Raw genomic sequence first — 18,922 nt, forward strand, 5'->3', positions numbered from 1 at the left:
AGTAGCTGGTCTCCTGGGATTTGGACTGAAAGGTGGGAGAGTATTGATCAGAGAGGAGCAAGAGGAGAATGGAACAGACAGTCTGAGAAGCAGAGTTGACTTGAAGGGGAGACAGGAGAGAGACCCCTAGAGAGGAGCTGGCCCTGACCTGTCTCCTTGTTCTGGTGGCTTTCCACTTCCCATCTCCACATGTGTGTCCTTGAACTCAGGCAGATCTGAGTGCAGCTGTTTCTTGCAGCTACAAGAGCCTGACAGCACGCGTGAGCATCCCTCGACCAATGCCCTTCCAAGGCTTCTTTCTTCTACCTCTGTCTGTGGTGGTTTGATTATAAGAGGGGTGGCAGTCAGGATTCTTTACAAGTGACAGAAACACAGCTAAAATTACTTGAAGCAAGCAAGCAGGGGTGAGTGGAGAAATGAGAGAAGCATGGAAGTTAGAAAGATACTGATAGAGACCGCAGAACTGAAGAAATTGCTGCAGAACCCACATAGCTCTGAGTCCTTAGTGTCTAGAGGCAGAGACTTGTTGCTGCCATGGCTCTCTCCTGCTCCTTCTTTTTGGCTTTTGTCTTCTTCATTCTCTTGCATGTTCTACACGGTGCTGGGTACGGCTGACAGCAGCTCTCGGACGCATTCTTACAGCTTTGTGACCAAAAATGAATGAATGACTTTCTTCAGCAGTAAACTTAATGAATTCCCAAGGAAGAACTCTGACTGGCTAGGCTCTCGTCATGTTCCAAAGGAATATTTGCCAAGGGAAAGTCACGCATCCCTGTGGCCCTGGGGTATAATGCTCTGATTTTAAGCCCACCAGAAATATACGCTTGGAGAGTGGGTAGGGCAGTTCCCCAAGGGGACAGAAACGCCTCTCCGTGCAGACAGAACCCTGGTATCAATGACAAGAGGTATAGTGATACAACCGTGCTTTATCCTCCACAAAGGAAAAGAAGAGCAAATGGGCTTTTTGTCTGATTTCCCAAGGTTCTCGTACAGACTTCTTCCACACTTTCTGCTCCCACCTCAGATCTGTGGCTCATCTCAGGGATTAGAATCATTACCTAAGACATTCACTCTCCTCCGCTTTGCAGTCATCCTCAACACCAGGTCCAGCAATGAATTAGAAGTCCCTAGAATAGGACAGTAGAGACTTTTCTTTACACTATGAGCTCTTACAGTAGGATACCTAGACCAGCAGCATCAGCATCACCTGAGTATCTGTTGGAAATGCACATTTTTCAGACTTTACCCAAGATGTGCTGAATCAGAGACTCTGGGTATGGGGCCCAGGAGTCTGTTTTAACAAACCTTTTGGGTGATTCTGAAGCAGGTTCAAGTTTAAGAATTTCAGTAGACCCTTGTTTAGATGACCTCTCCAAAACATCCCTGAGGGAAAATGGTTGGGTCCGGGGATGTTGGCGTATCATCCCCTGTCTGTGAGGGTTCACTTCATGGGGCCGCCATGCACTATGCCACAATGCATCCATCCATTGCCACTCGCATCAGCCTCCCAGATAGATGCCAAGGAGAGTCTGAAGGATAAGGAGGATAGATGAAGCCATTCTGTAGGGTGCTTGTATATGGCTTGTTCATAACAAGGCATTCCTGCACTGAGAATCTTCAGTCACCTGTATAGGCACAAGCACACACACCTAAACTGTACTGGGGGCACCTGGTGTCAGCTGCACGGCTCCTTGTGGACCCCTCTAGAGGCTTTAAGGTGGTTCTTAGAGGAACCTCATCTTTCCCGTGCACCCAATGGGAACCCTTGTTTAAGAAACCTCATGGGCTTAAAGAGGAAAACTGAACCCCAAGGATTTTCCTGCCCTGTTTTCCTTTTTATATTATTAGAAATCTGAGATTGTGTTTTTCCTACACTGTGCTCGTCATTATAGTATCTTGTAAGGGCTGTGCATACAGGAGGTGTGGAGGTGATAGACTTTCATGCCTCCCACAGTTCTTGCTTCAAACCATCAGCACTGGTTTCTGGTCCGTTATTCAGGAATAGATGTTTTCTTTGCATGTCCAAAAGTTCTTAACATTAAAATATCCCACTTTACTACTCAAGAAAATTAAGTGTTCTGAAGATTTGAAAAAAAAGCTTTCTATTTAGAATGTGAAATCATCAATAGGTAACATACAGATCCTTGTTTTGGACAAGTTAAATTATTCAAAAACCAAAAATCATAAATCTTAAGAAAAAGCAAATTTTATTTTTTGTCCTTAGAATCTTCTGGGTATAATCACGTAATCCACAACTTCACCTTTGGGCTGAAACTGCTTCTGCCAGGAAGGAGTTTTCATCTAAGAGTAAAAGGATTTGCAAGCAAGGTTTCATAACAGAAGTGCCGTCTCAGCCTTATTGGTGGGATTGCAAAGTGATAATTTAATTTAATTACATGATAATTTAATATCCTCTGTGTTTCTCTGCAAGTACTTGGAGGACAGTGTTTGGAGTGGCAGCTAGGTCTTTGACAGTGTAGTTATATTAGTGGAAGGTGAGGTTGTACCCACAACTACTTCTCAGATTTTTAAAAATCTCAATATCTGAAAACAGCTCATGTGGAAAAATTTTTTTACATGAAATAACATTCTTTGTCAAGGTTATTCATTTGCATTCTTATAAACAGAGTAGGACTCCTAGAGAATATTGGAGTATTTATTTGCCTGACCAATGACTCAAGCTTTCTTCTCTAAATTAGGAAGAAGAGACAGCCCCCTTCCTCATTCCTTAGTTATATCACCAGTCCCCAACCCAAGCCCTGGAAACTGCCTAGAAATCTGTTGTGTTGGCTTCTTCCGTAATTCAGGGAGTAAAAGACAGATAGGACTTATGCCAGATTTCACTTTGTAGTGAATTATTTAAAATTGTTTAAAAGGATAAATATGCTGGAAATTAAATGTGACAGACTGTTAAAAATCGCCCAAGGCAATTTTTAGAATCTTCAGATTTCTTTTCTGCTACCTTGGGTAAGGAAAAATGGTGATGCTGATAACAAAGAGAGGAAAGTCAGAAGGAAAATTTAACTTGTTAAGAGGAGGCTGAATTTACTTCCTACTGGTGAATTTACATGGTTATGTTACCATGGTAGTGTAACCCAGTATAGTGGGCACTGTGATGTGCTACCCAAATTCCATGGACAGGACCAAGGACTTAGCCCACAGCAGTTAGAGTGTTATGTTTTTGTTGTTCAGTCTCCAAGTCATGTCTGACTCTGCAACCCCATGGACTGCAGCACACCAAGCCACCCTGTCCTTCACCATCACCCAGAGTTTGCTTGTGTCCTTTAAATCGGTGATGCCATCCAACCATCTCATCCTCTGTTGTCCCCTTTTCCTTCTCCTTACCTGCTGTTGATTCACAGCCGACTCCCTCTCCAGGAATTGCCCGTAGGTGAAAGGTGCTTTCTTGCTCCAAGTTATGTATCTTTCTCAAGGGATAGCCCACATCCAGTGACTGGTTGATGAGTTCATATCAAGTCCTGGCTTCCTGGCCTCAGTATGGGGCCTCTCTGAGGGTCCATCCACCTTCAGATTCCCAGAAGGATTGGCTGAAATCATGTTCCACCTGCACCAACAGTTCAACTTCTCCTTCTGCCCAGTCCTGCTTTTCTCACCCATTTTTGCAAGCTTCACTTTCCAAAGCACATCCTCATAAAACGTGTCTTCATCTTTGTCTGTTTTCCAAGAAGTCAAAGCTAAGATATGAAACAAAGAAACTAAACAAAGATGTAAATATGGAGCAGAAAGAAGATGTAGCAGTTACTTCTTCATTACTTCAATCTTAATCTTTTTTTTTTTTTTTTTGGTTATAAGCTTTGAATTTGTAGTATCTCTCAAGGCTGATTTGATGGATTAAGTTAAATAATACCAGTATGAATCAATTAGTCAAGTATTTACTAAGTACCCATAAGATAACTAGTTTCTGACTCCCTATTAAGGGGCAGTTTGTTTACAACATAACCTATTGGCATTATTCAGATGATTATGAGTTTTTAGGTTAACAAGACCAGTTTTTAAAACTGCATAGAAAAAAGACCAAGTAATGTCAAGGGCTTAAAAGTGAGTTACTGACCCATTGTGGACCTCATCTAATAGTTTCCTGTAAGCAACTAGAGTCGCACACAACCAGCTCCTCATGAAATCTATTAAAAAACATACTCTTTTGTTTTTTAATCACTTAAAGAGACAAAGTCTCAGGTCAAAGTCCTCTGCATAATGGTTATACTCCGTGTGATCCAGACAGGTAGCTCAGTTTTATAGATAACATTGTGAGAACCATGCAGGCAAAAGCCCAAGTGTAGTATCTCACATCTCTGTGCCCCTTCCTCATTATCACTCGTCCCGGGCAGCAAGAGCTGCTCTGATGTTCTGCTGTTACCTCCAGTGGTGAGAGCCCAAAGCGCTGGCCTGGCTGGACCTGGGGAGACCACAGCATTGATGCCCAAAGCAGACAATCTACAGAATGGCTTCTGTGAATCATCTCATTTTTGCAAGCCCAGCTGTTCTGGTTCTGCTCACTTTCCAGTGATGTTGTGCAGGCTTAGGTTTGGGAACCCAGAAAAATAGCCAATTATCCCAATGTTTTATTGATTTGGGGGAGGTATTTAATTATTTATTTTAAAATTATTGTAGTATAGTTGATTTATCATGGTTTGTTAGTTGCAAATGTACAGCAAAGTGATTCAGTTGTACATACACATATATCTGTTCTTTTTCAGATTCTTTTCCCATATAGGCTATTACAGAATATTGCATAAATTTCCCTGAACTTCCCTGATGGCTCAGCTGATAAGGAATTTGCCTGCCATGTGGAAGACCTAGGTTTGATCCCTGGGTTGGGAAGATCCCCTGAAGAAGGGAACAGCTACTCACTTCAGTATTCTGGCCTGGAGAATTCCATGGACTGTAAAGTCCAGGGGGTTGCAAAGAGTCCAACACGACTGAGCGACTTTCACTTTCTTTGTGCTATACAGTAGGTCCTTGTTGGTATCTATTTTATATACAGTAGTGCATGTGTGTGTTAATCCCGTTTCTAATGTCCCAATGTCTTAAAATGCTGAAGAATCACACCTTTCCTAGACCCCTCATTATTTCAACTCTGGGGCCTCCAGAATCCCTGATGTTTCCTTTATATGACGCAGTATCTCTCAGTCATGAGAATCCACATGTGCTAGAATTCTGCAGGGGAAGACAGTGTACAGGAAGATGAATTTTAGCAGTTTCTCTCTCTCTTTCCGTAATTTGATATTAAAATAGTGATTTAACATTTTAATGTGGCATAGTTGACAGTGCAGTTTTGTGCAATGAAAAGATAATTGCTATAACATTTAAAAATATTTCATTACGGCATTTTTAATAATAAAAACAGTAAAATGCTTTTGCATTTTAGACTCAGCCTAAACTTTAATAATCATTCTTATTCAAATGACAGGATGTGGAGCACTTGAATGTTTTACATATATCCGTGAATGATTTAGGGGAACTATGAAATGATATTAAATTTGAAGACTACAGTTTAGTGTATGAGAGAAAAAACCCTAATGACTTCACAGGAGAAATATTTATTGGCATATCGTGTTACCTTTGTTTGTAGCATAATGGTCTCAGAGGGACCAAGTGAGATTGTTTTGATGGTAGATTTATTACATAGTTTTTAGGGGGCTGGGCCTGAGGGATTTTGTTGAAAAGGGTTTTGTGATCCCAGAAGCTATAAGGAACTTTGGCCTCTCACAGAGAGTCTCCACAGAGTGAACCCTTGTCCTTGGAGAACCAAAACAGACGCTGCTGCAGGGAGCAAATGTTTCAAGTCGGTGTCAGCTCACCAAGGAAGGGAGCAAACAGCACATATTTCACTTCTGTCAAAAGTGCAGTATTTCCTTTCGGAGAGCAACCGCAAAGCGTTCTTTGTTTCTTCTCATTAGAAGCTCAGGCTCGAATATGGAGCTGCTTCAGCTGGAACTCTGGCTCTAGCATTTGCTGCCTGCTTGGCCTTAGCAAGTTATCTGACCCTCCTGAGCCCATTTCCTTGTCTGTAAAATTATCCTAGGACTTACCTCACAGCGTTGTAATGAGGCCTAAATGAGCTGAGGGACATGCGGCCCTCAGGTCCAAACACTGTGCCTTTGCACATGCTGAATGCTCCAGCCATGGGGGCCATTATTGTTACAGTCGACCCTTGAACCATTCGAGGGCTGGAAATTACAGACAGCCTTCCTAGTACATGGTTCCTCCTGATCCACAGATTTGATGAACCACAGATCAGGCAGTACTATAATATTTACTATTTTAAAAATCTGCCTGTAAGCAGACCCATGCATTTCAAACTCATGTTGTTCAAGGGTCAAGTGTATTATAAATAACTTTTTTAAAAAAACAATTGAAGTATAAGTGATTTACAATGTTTTGTTAATTTCTGCTGCATAGCAAATTGATTCAGTTATATACATATTCAGTTCAGTTCAGTCGCTCAGTCGTGTCTGACTGTTTGCAACCCCATGAATCGCAGCATGCCAGGCCTCCCTGTCCATCACCAACTCCCGGAGTTCACTCAAACTCACGTCCATTGAGTCAGTGATGACATCCAGCTATCTCATCCCCTATCATCCCCTTTTTCTCCTGCCCCCAATCCCTCCCAGCATCAGAGTCTTTTCCAATGAGTCAACTCTTCGCATAAGGTGGCCAAAGTACTGGAGTTTCAGCTTTAGCATCATTTCTTCCAAAGAACACCCAGGGCTGATCTCCTTTAGAATGGACTGGTTGGATCTCCTTGCAGTCCAAGGGACTCTCAGGAGTCTTCTCCAACACCACAGTTCAAAAGCATCAATTCTTCAGCATGGCAACCCACTCCAGTGTTCTTGCCTGGAGAATCCCAGGGACGGGGGAGCCTGGTGGGCTGCCGTCTCTGGGGTCGCACAGGGTTGGACACAACTGAAGCGACTTAGCAGCAGCAGCAGCAGCAGCAGCTTTCTTCACAGTCCAACTCTCACATCCATACATGACCATTGGAAAAACCATAGCCTTGACTAGACGGACCTTTTTTGACAAAATATATACCCACATATATATATATATATGTTTAATATTCTTTTCCATTATGGTTTATTCATAGGGTATTGAATATATTTCCCTGTGCCATATTGTGGGACCTTGTTGTTTATCCATCCTGTATATAATAGCTTACAGCTGCTAACCCCAACCTCCCTTTCCACTCCTTCCCCAACCCCCTCCCCCAGTAACTCTTTTTTAAGGCCCTGTTTTGTCAGCTTGTATATGGGAAGGATCCACAAGGGCATGACTTGTGAAACAGAATCTGTACTTTAATGCCTCCAACTCCAGGTTCACCCCCAAAAAAGGGCCTGTGTGAGGCCAGAGGTGCATGCTCTCTCTTGTTGCCACTGCACACCATGAGGGTTTAGATGAGCCAGCTTATGACAGAGTCTCCAAGATGGCAGAGGGCCTTGCAGGGACCCCAGAGATGCTGTCTGGGCCAGGGGGCACAGTGGCTGTGTGCAGAGTTCACCAAAGGAGAAAATGCCATACTGCCAACTGTACTTGCAAGAATTTGCCAGGCTCCTTTACTCTGCAGCTCTTTTCCACCTCTTGACTCCCCTCTGTAAGCTTAGCCTCATCCCAAGTCTGTGACAAATCTTGTTCTTATTCATAGGAAACAAGAATAAGAAAAACATTGGTGATTCCACGTCAGGGCCACCCTGTTGCTTCTTTGGCTTTATTTGTGCCAGTTCTAGTAAAGATAATATGAATACTAACAACTAATATTTTTAACACCTACTCTGTGCTAGTCCTGTTCTAAGCAATTTACTTTTTCCATCTGCTTCTCACAAAAACCCTATGAGGTAGGCATTGTTATTTCCCTCAGTTTATAGATGAGGAGACTGTAGTGCAGAGAGGCTAGGTAACTTGACCAAAGTTACACAGGCATTAAGTGACAGAATGGAGATTTGAGCCCAGACTGGCTGGCTGTACAGGCCAGGCACTGAACCACTCCCCCCTCATTAGCTTCTCTTTATTCCTCAGTCTCAGGCCCCAGCTTGTTCTCCCATTCTAAAAATCAAGACTCCAACTTGTTCTGTCTGCCTGAGCGCTGTGGTGATGAGCTGCTTGGGGTCTTAGGTCCTCACCATTGAGTCCTCAGGAGCTGCAGCCCTGTCCCTGAGTCCTAGGCCAGTTGCTTCCACTCAATTTTTGGCCTCCCTTGTCCCTGCTCAGGATGCTGCCTACTGCCTCTCTTAGAACATTCCAGATACTACCTTTTTTGGCCAGGTTCCTTCTATCCCCCACGGGGACTTTGATCTCCAAGCCCCTTGCTCACCTACATTGGACAGCCCACATCCAGGCTCTAGCGGCTCCAGGCGTGGTTTCTACTACAATGGTCCCAGCGCCACTCCCGGGGGTGACTTGCCGGGGCTTCTCTCTGCAAGGAGGGCCCTGGCTGTCATTTTCATACCTCCTAATTCTTCCCTCTCCTTCCACTGCTGAATCTGGAAGGGGTGTTTAAAGGGAGCCAGCATGAGAGCTTTCTCAGGGTACCCTGAGTGAGCAGAGAATCCTCCAGAAGTTCCTCTAGACTAGGCATTACTGGTCTGTCCAACATGCGTAGACAGGCTTCTAACAGTATAGACAAGAAGACAGGCGATGACTAAGCCCTTCAAAGACCAGTTAAAAGTATTCAATGTGTCCTCACACTACACCATCTTCCTTGGAGTAGGAGAGAGGAACTTAGACTTTCTGTATGAAAATGACATCCCAAGACATCAAAATGTCAAGTGTCCCATAATGTTTTTCCAGGCCAAATGAAACTGAGTAATAAAATACACCTAAAGCAGTAGGAGAGTTAGGAGACTCCCTAGCCATGAAAGCACATATTTGATGAACAGGTCAGAAAAATTCCCCTGTCTGAAAGACAGAATGTTAAACATTTTGAGAGGCGGTGGATTCCCAACCTAGGAGGTGACAAGGCCACCACTTAAGATAATTAGCCTCTAGAGCAGGACCACACATCAGGGTCAAGGACGTCTCTGACACTGGAGGAGGACCTGGGACATCAGAGCTGCCTACAGACTCAAAGGTTAGTCTACAAAGCCCTGGCTACATACACAAAAAGTCCTTGAAAGGAAAACTGCAGCCCTGGTTGGTTCAACTGGGAGAGTGTAGAAAGTCGGGCAGGGTGAAGGTCAGAGCAGAGTTGTTAAGATCAGAAATCATAAAGGAAGATATTTTCAGATTATTTTCACCCCGAAAATTAAGTTCTCTGTAAAGCTAAGAGCTTTAATGAACAAGTTAAAAGTTAAAACAGCAAGCTTTCTATCTCTGTGTCTCTGCCTAGCCTCTGACTTCCTTGTTCATGGAATTCTCCACTGTGTGACTCCAGGTAAGACATATGACCTTTTTTCCACCTCAGGAGATGAAAATGCCCCATATTCACTCTCTCAGCTCCCTGGCAACTAGGAAGCAGGCTGTGACAGAGGCACACCAACAAGACACTCTGAATCAGGGACAGAAAAGACTACCCCAGGGACAGTAGGGGCAAGGGTGCCAGAGTATCTTTCAGCATCTCATGTCAGGAAGGCAGAGTCCTCACCTGTCATTCCTGAGTTCAGTTTGGGCATTTCTCTGTCCAGTCTCTCTTAGTGCTGCTCTATTTTCACTGACCAGTTTCCTAGCTTTTCAAATAATTCTGTGGTCTAGTAAATATCTTTTCAAAATATTCATTTTCTGCTGGAATGAGCCAATCAACTTTCTGTTGCATGCATCCAAGAACCCCTAACAATACACTGGAAAACCTACTTACAGCATTTCACAGTTTGAAGCAAAATACCCCCCAATACAAATGGGTCTAACAAATTCAATAAGGAAAGATGCATATTCCAATAGAAAAATAGAACAAAGGATATGAATAGACAATTCAGTCACAAGGAAATAAACACAGATAAAGACCTTTTAGCCAATAAACATAGAAAAAGACTTTGCCATCATAGTCCCAAAATGCAAAATTTTAAAATATTGTTGAGAAATCATTCTTCCCGTATTTTTCCTAAAATCCCCCAAATTAAGAGTGCTAATATTCAAATGTGGTAAACTTGTAGGAAACAAGTTGTTATTGGGACAGTTGGCTAAAAGGACATACCCTGCTTAGTGAGAGGGGACCTGATACTGCGTATCAAAATTTAAAGTGTTCCTTTTGGCCCAGAAATTTTTCTTGTAGGAATTTATTTATCCTGAGGAAAGGGCTGTGCCCCATGAATGGTGTCTTAGAATACAGAGTTCATGTAGTGCAAAGTAAATTCATAGTTCAAAGTCATTTCAAAATAACACACTCTTTACTTTTTGTGTCAAACAGCTTGGAAAGGATGAGCTCCTGGAATTATATATTAGATCCCTTTGCATCCTCTCCCCTCACTCCTTGTGCCTGTATTTTGGAGCTGTGAACCTCAAATACTCTGCCCGAAAGTTCTCTTCCTGCCCCACCCCCAGGCAGCTTTCCTCTCTCCCTTGGACAGAGAACATCAAGAATGTGTGTTCCCTTAGGGCACAGGACCCAGTAAAACTGAAGTTGCTCAATCATGTCAGACTCTTCGAGACCCCATGGACTGAAGCCTACCAGGGGATTTTCCAGGGAAGAGTACTTGAGTGGGTTGCCATTGCCTTTTCATAGCTTTGACTAGATGGACCTTTGTTGGTAAAGTAATGTCTCTGCTTTTTAATATACTGAAGAGTCGGACACAACTGAGTGACTTCACTTTCACTTTTCACTTTTATGCATTGGAGAAGGAAATGACAACCCACTCCAGTATTCTTGCCTGGAGAATCCCAGGGATGGGGGAGCCTGGTGGGCTGCCATCTATGGGGACGCACAGAGTCAGACATGACTGAAGCATCTTAGCAGCAGCAGCAGCAGCAGGTTGGTCATAACTTTTCTTCCAAGGAGCAAGCGTCTTTTAATTTCATGGCTGCAGACACCATCTGCAGTGATTTTGGAGCCCCCCAAAATAGTTTCTCATGGTTTCCATTGTTTCCCCATCTATTTGCCATAAAGTGATGAGACTGGATGCCATGATCTTAGTTTTCTTTAAGCCAGCTTTTTCACTCTCCTCTTTCACTCTCGTCAAGAGGCTCTTTAGTTCTTCACTTCCTGCCATAAGGGTGGTGTCATCTGAGTATCTGAGGTTATTGATATTTCTCTCGACAATCTTGATTGCAGCTTGTGCTTCATCCAGCCCGGCATTTCACATGATGTACTCTGCATATAAGTTAAATAAGCAGGGTGACAATATACAGCCTTGACATGCTCCTTTCCTGATTTGGAATCAGTCTGTTGTTCCATGTCCAGTTCTAACTGTTGCTTCTTGACCTGCATACAGGTTTCTCAGGAGGCAGGTCAGGTGGTCTGGTATTACCCATCTCTTTAAGAATGTTCCACAGTTCATTGTGATCAACACAGTCAAAGGCTTTGGCGTAGTCAATAAAACAAAGTCGATGTTTTTCTGGAACTCTCTTGCTTTTTCAATGATCCAGCAGATTTTGGCAATTTGATTATTTTTCTCCATGGCACTTACCATCACCTAAAATTCTATACCTTTTCTTAATCATTCATTGCCCATGTTCCTCCTCTCCTACTAGATTATAAACTTCATGAGGGAGGGATTTTTGCCTGTTTTGTTCACTGCTTTATCCCCAGTGCCTGGAAGAAAAGCTGATACATAGTAGATGCTCAAAAAATATTTGTTAATGCAAAATTACCTTTGTTATCTTTATAGTAAAGAAAATCAAAACACACTGAGTATTTTATAAAATTGTAGATTTGTAAAATATATTATACTATATTCATACAATGGATTGCTTAGCATACTGTGGTAGGCACGACAATATTTTATTTGGATAATAAGGTATTCTGATAGTACAATATCAAGTCTTAAATCTCAGACCTGTAAATGTAATCTTATATGGAAAAAAGATCTTACAGTAACCATTAAATTAATGTGAAGAGGAATTATCTAAGATTAGTAGGTTGGTCCTAAATGCTATCACATTAAATATCTTTTTTTAACAGTTTATTTATTTTTTATTGAACTATAGTTAATGTACAATGCTGCTTTACTTTCTGTTGTATCACTTTATATACAGCAAAGTAATTCAGGTATAAATATACATATATATATTCTTTTCCATTATAGTTTATTACAAGATACTGAATATAGTTCCCTGTGCTATACTGTAGGATTTTATTGTTCATTTATTTTATGTACAGTAGTTAGTATATGCTAATCCCAAACTCCTAATTTATCCCTTCTCCCTCTTTCCCCTTTGGTAACCATAAATTTTTTTCTATGAATGAGAATCTGTTTCTGTTTTATAAATGAGTTCATTCATATCGTAGTTTAGGTTTCGCTTATAAGTGTTATCATATGATACCCATCTTTCTCTCTCTGATTTATTTCACTTACTATGACAAACTCTAGGTTCACCCATGTTGCTGAAAATGTCATTATTTCATTCTTTTTTATGGCTGAGTGGTATTCCATTGTATGTATATATAACATTTTTTATGTTTTTATTTTTAATTGGAGTATAATTGCTCCACAGATTCTATTAGTTTCTGCTGTACAACAGCATGTATACCACATTTTCTTTATCCATTCATCTGAGGAACATTTACATTGTTTCCATGCCTTGGCTATTGTAAATAGTACTGGTATGACCTTTGGAGTGCATGTATATTTTCAAATTAGAATTTTCTTGTGAGATTGCAGGATCATATGGTAACTCTATTTTTTTTTAGTTTTTTAAGGACCCTCCATACTGTTTTCCATCGTGGCTGCACCAATTTACATTCCCATCAGCTGTGTAGGAGGGTTCCCTTTTCTCCACACCCTTTCTAGCACTTATTATTTGTGGATTTTTTGGATGATGGCTATTCTGACTGGTGTGAAGTGATACCTCAATATAGTTTTGATTTGCATTTTTCTGATAATTAGTGACATTGAACGTCTTTTCATGTACTTTATATTCACTCAGAGTATCTTCATAAGAGAGGGGCAGAGCGAGAATTAACATACACATGGAGGAGGAGGCTAACATGGAGATGAAGCAGAGAGAGACTTGAAGGTTAGAACGATGTGACCACAAGTCAAGGAATGCCAGCAGAAGCTGTGATCCCAGTGATACTGATTTCAGACCTGGCATTCAGAACTGTAAGGGGATAAATTTCTATTGCTTTGAGTTCCCAAGTTTGTGGTAACTTGTTAGAGCAGCCATGGGAAACTACTCCAGATTCCTGACTTTTAGATTAGAAAAGGAAAGATATACCCATCTGCATGCAGAGCTCCACCAAATAGCAGGGAGAGATAAGAAAGCTTTTTTAAGTGAACAATGCAAAAAAAAATTGAGGAAAACAATAGAATGGGAAATACTAGAGATCTCTTCAAGAAAATTAGAGATACCAAGGGAATATTTCATGCAAAGATAGGCTTAATAAAGGACAGAAATGTTACGGACCTAACAGAAGCAGAAGATATTAAGAAGAGATGGCAAGGTTTAGATTACTATCTTGGGTTAACCTATGAATGAAATTTTCTTTCCCAATAGAGACACCTCGTGTCAAAAATGACTCAATTCCTTTAATTTTTTATTAAAGTTTTTGAGATAATTGTAGCTTTCACATGCAGCAGTGAGTACACAGGGGAGCATCTGCCCTGATGATAATCCTGGCTCCTTGTTTGCCTTCTTCTCTCATCCCACCTGAAAGCGTCTTACTTATTTCAGCCTCCTGAGGGTAAAACTCTAGGGTTCCACTTGGCTTTTGCTGGTGCGACTGTCACCGGAGCCCCAGTTCTTTGGTGTTTCACTAGAATAGAGAAGTTATTGTCTACAAGTTTTCTTTCTTTCCTGGTGGCCCCTCTCCTTGCCCTTTTTCTAGAGGATGCAGACTTTTTTTGTGTGTATGTCTGTGTTTTCTTTACCTGTACTCATTTGGCATTTCTGGGTTGCTGACCTCTTCAGTTCTAAGTGTGAGATAGATTAGCCAAATGGCAACCCAGGGTATTAACCACTGCATCACTTCTCAGATCCTGAGGGCCCTGTTAAGTTCGCCTTTTCTCTCTGCCTTCCAGAGTCTTCTTATGTTTATTTTACATATATAATGCCTGGCTTTTTTTTCCCCTGTATTTAGTGGGAGGAATAAGGGAAAGTATGTCTGCTCCATCTTCCCAGAAGTGGAAATTTCTCAATGTTTTTAAGTATATACAAGTCTATTTTATCTAGGGTTTTCTACCTATGGGAAGGGGCTTACCTTGTCAGTGGTAAAGAATCTGCCTGCCAATGCAGGAGACTTGAGTTTGATCCCTGGGTCAGGAAGATCCTCTGGAGAAGGAAATGGCAACCCACTCCAGTATCCTTGCCTGGGGAATCCTGTGGACAGATGAGCCTAGTGGACTACAGTCCATAGGGTCGCAAAAGGGTTGGCCACTACTTAATGACTAAACAACAACCACCACCACCTATGGGAAGAACGAAGGAATAGACTATTTGGAAAGCTCCAAAAAGCAGAGGAAGCTACTCTTCTTAAGGTTTCCAGTTCTAAAGTCATGCTGACCCTTTCTTAATCTTTAGATGCCTAATTTCCTTATGCTTTGCACATGTTTTTAGCTATTTCTTGTAAGCTCAGTTCCACTCTGAAGTCTTCAGTCTAGATAACATCTTATACTTTTTTTCCTAACTGGTTAACAATTGAGGTGTCTAATAATTATTGATTAAGTACATAGAAAGAATATCTACTACAGATCAAGCTGTATGGGAATCTTAGAGAAGTGTGCAGGAAAAAAAAAAAAAAAAACTCACCATGTTCTCAAAGGCCTTAAAGTTAGCACAGAATGAATTACCCTGGCATACCTTTTATATCAAGTCCGCCAATTTGATTGCCTATGACAGAAATGAAAAGATTGCTCACTCCGTGGGATATAGAACCTAACTCCTCATTTTAGCATATGGTATTCTGGACTCTTGTAAGTTTACTGGTGCTTGAGGGAGATGAAAGCTGGCAGATCCTATAGGGTCATTTGCTCACATATTTCTTTTCAGATTTTTTTCTAGAAAAGGCTAAATAGTCTATGATATCTGGAATCGGCAACTTTTAAAAGTAAGCTGTTGGCCACACAGTGAGGCATGTAGGCTCACCCATACCTCAGTCCCATAGAGTACTTCTGAATAGGCCTGGGAAAACCAGGCCAGAGGAACCTATATACAAGCCTGGTATCTGTATCTTATCTTGCAGACTGAATTCTTTCAAGCAGTAACTGACAGTTTTGACAGGCTGTCAGCAGTGGACAGAGGTGGTCAATGGGTGGGAAACCACTATTACTCCTGAAATAATATAGCAGCTTCTTTCTGAATACCAGTACCCTATGGACAACTTTCTTACTCTGATTCTTTGAGGCTGAACTGTCTTATCTGCTTAGGCTTTAATGCAAATGGACAGAGGGACGAAATTATCTTTTCATCTGGAATGCAAGACAGTGCCAGGGCCGGGGACATTTTGTTCTAATTTTGACTCTCCCTGGACTTTTCTATAAAATGTTTAACCTCTTTGCATCTTCTCATTGGGATGTCATAAAAATTACTTCTTCACTTGAACGTTGTAAATGAGACATAGATATCAGTAGAGATTTTTTTTTTTTGATGTGAGGTACACTCATGAGAAGAGTATTGTCCTTGGGTTTCTAAACTATAAAGTTTAATCTTCACTCCCCAGTGTCTGAGCCCTTGGTTGATTAATTCACATAAAATCTTCACACTTTCAATGGTTTTCTCCTTTTCATTCCCAATCCAAATCTCAAGGACAATATACAGAAATTAATTTTTGAGTTAGAATGGGAGAAGTTGTATTAAATTCATTCAGAGAATTCGTGTGGAGTTAAACGTATTATTTGCTGGTTCTACTGTGCTTTTGCTAGCAGTTGTCCTTGCCATCTTTATTTCAATCCTTTAGTCTGCTTTTGCAGCAACTATTTTCATTTAGATTTTCAAGTATTTTACAATAATGTTTAGCAGAAGTGGAACATGGCCAGTGTACAGAGATAGTTTACCTAGTTTGATAAACATTGTTGAGTGGGTTGAATTTTCACCATTGATGCCTGGAATGTGGCATTTCTACCTGACTGATGTTAAGGGACATATTTGTTAAGGGACACTAATTCATATAATTAACTCTTCTTTCTGAGAGCAGAATCTTTTGGAACTTCCCTGGCCGTCCAGTGGTTAAGACTGCACTTACAGTGCAAAGGGGGCAGGTTCAGTCCCCGGCTGGGAAACTAAGATCCCATATGCTGTGCAACCAAAAATTAAAGTAAATAAATAAATTTAATAGCAAAATCTTTGGTTCCTCGGACTGAAGAGCACATTTAAAGTTGTGATGAATCTGAAAGACAATCTTTCCCTTGTTTTTGTTTTGAAAGTTTGATTTACATCACTTCTCCTTTACGAAAGACCTATTTTAGTACCTGTTTTCATGAACCAAAAGAGAATTTTCACTTTTATTTAAAAAGGCAATTGCTTCTTTGCTTCACATCGTTCCAGCTTAGGAAAGCTTTCTTAGGAATGCTCTACTTTCACAAAGAGGAGAAACCTGTATGTAAAACCTTGGTACTTTTACATCCCTTCTCCCCAAATTCTGATCTTGATTTTTTTTTTTTGGATGAATTCTGACTTGTACATCTCTATGTACCCCCAGGGCATTATGAGGGAAAAATGAAAAGATGAATATGAAAGTAATTTGGTATCTCTAAGGGTAGAGTCTGAGTGAACTCCGGGAGTTGGTGATGGACAGAGAGGCCTGGTGTGCTGCAATTCATGGGGTCGCAAAGAGTCGGACACGACTGAGCAACTGAACTGAACTGAAGTGAAGGGTAGTTTCATGTTGTACTCTTAAACTCTCTGAAATCATTGTCATCGCCATCACCACTCCACCTTCCCCAGTGTCGTGGTACTTTCAACTATTGCAAACTCATTTTCTTTCCTCTCTGATTCAGTCAGTGCAAAATTCTCTCGGAGTAATCTTTCTCTCCCATCACTCCAGTCTTTTTCTTCAAACTTCTCCTCTGTCTTCCAGATTAAGCAACCTCACATCTTCTAAAAGATTCATTTTCTCCTGTAAGTTTCTTTCCTTAACCATCAACAATCTCAGAAACCCCCAGTGTCGGTCGTGACTAATGACAGGAGCTAATCTCTCTCCCTGTTGTCTGTTGGCCTCTGCCTTTCATAGCTTCCATTCTTCTCAGCATAAATGCCCTCTGTTTGAATTGAGAGTTCCTGAAGGGAACTGGCTTCCCTCGTCTAATTTGTTATCGGTTCCATTACTGCTATTTATGGGCGAAGCAGGTAGACATTAATACCATGTTCTTGTTCCAGAAAGATGGCACTGGGGACCAACCCTCCTAGGCTGGCCACTGGCGTTGTTTTCTGAGTTAAGGAGAATGGTAGTGAGCCATCACCCACACTCTCTTGGATCCGCTTGTCCCTAGGCATACAGTTGAGAAACAGGCATTGTAGTTTCTTCTGTCACCCCAGAATAGTGTTTTCCTTCAGCTTCTTTCTACAGCCCTTTCTGTACCTTGCAGCCTCTGGTATGTCCAGGTACCCCATTTTCAGAAAGTGGCTGGTTCCAACTTTTGATGTCTGAATGTCAGTCTAACCAGTAGGTGCTTAAATAAAAGTGTTTGTTTTTTATAGAGTTGAAGCTTATTTAAATGTATCAATTCAGAGAGTTTCCCACAAGACTTTTCGACTATCCCTTCTTTCTGTCCAAATTGTAGCTGCCATTTATTGCATAGTCTCTATGTACCAGGCTCTATGCCAGGTCCCATGTTCATATATATGTCTATACACACACACACACATATAGATGTCTTACAATGACTTTGCTTTTTATACACGCTCTATTTTATGGTGGAGGAAATTTGGCATTGAAGAAGTTAAGAAATTTGCCCTTGGAAGCAATACTAGCAAATGACAAAGCCCAGATTCACATCAAGCCTGCCTTTTCCACCAAACCACTGTGGGGGCCTTTCTCTCTACCCAAATTTAGTGCCCCATACTACAAAAAACTTCTTTCCTTTTCTCTAATTTTTTGACTCCTTAAGTTTTTGTTGTAAAGAAAAAAAAGAAGACATTTGCCTAACTAAATTAATTTATGTTATGATATTGATGACTCTTGTCCTTAAAAGAATTTGTCAGGTTAAGATAATTATTAATTTGTGGAAAATGTGGGGAAATGATCTTGGCTGGGTCCCTTTCTATTCTTTCTTACTTAGCTCAACTCACCAAAAAGCACTCTCACCAACACATGCATATATTCATGCATACAACACCCCCCCATCCCCACCCCAACCCTCACCCCCCTTGAAGACTAAAAGGTTGACAACTTGAAGCTTGCTTTGGGCTGACCCCATGTTTAACCAATTGAGCTAAGTGGCTCACTGCTGCTGCTGCTGCTAAGCTGCTTCAGTCGTGTCCGACTCTGTGCAACCCCATGGAAGGCAGCCCACCAGGCTCCCCTGTCCCTGGGATTCTCCAGGCAAGAACACTGGAGTAGGTTGCCATTGCCTTCTCCAATGCAAGAAAGTAAAAAGTGAAAGTGAAGTCGCTCAGTCATGTCCGACTCTTCTCGAACCCCATGGACTGCAGCCCACCAGGCTCCTCCGTCCATGGGATTTTCCAGGCAAGAGTACTGGAGTGGGTGCCGTTGCCTTCTCTGAGTGGCTCACTAGGTATTGACAAACTAAGACCTGAGCTCTGGCTTGTATATGGGATTCAAGGTTTATTTTAATATTAGTCTACTCAAAAAAGCTACTGGCCTTTCCAATTAGCCAGATAATATTAGACATTTTATGTTAAATACTTCAAGTGTAACCAC

The sequence above is a fragment of the Oryx dammah genome, unplaced genomic scaffold (assembly GCF_014754425.2).
Source record: "Oryx dammah isolate SB20612 unplaced genomic scaffold, SCBI_Odam_1.1 HiC_scaffold_5, whole genome shotgun sequence".
Classification (NCBI taxonomy): Eukaryota; Metazoa; Chordata; class Mammalia; order Artiodactyla; family Bovidae; genus Oryx; species Oryx dammah.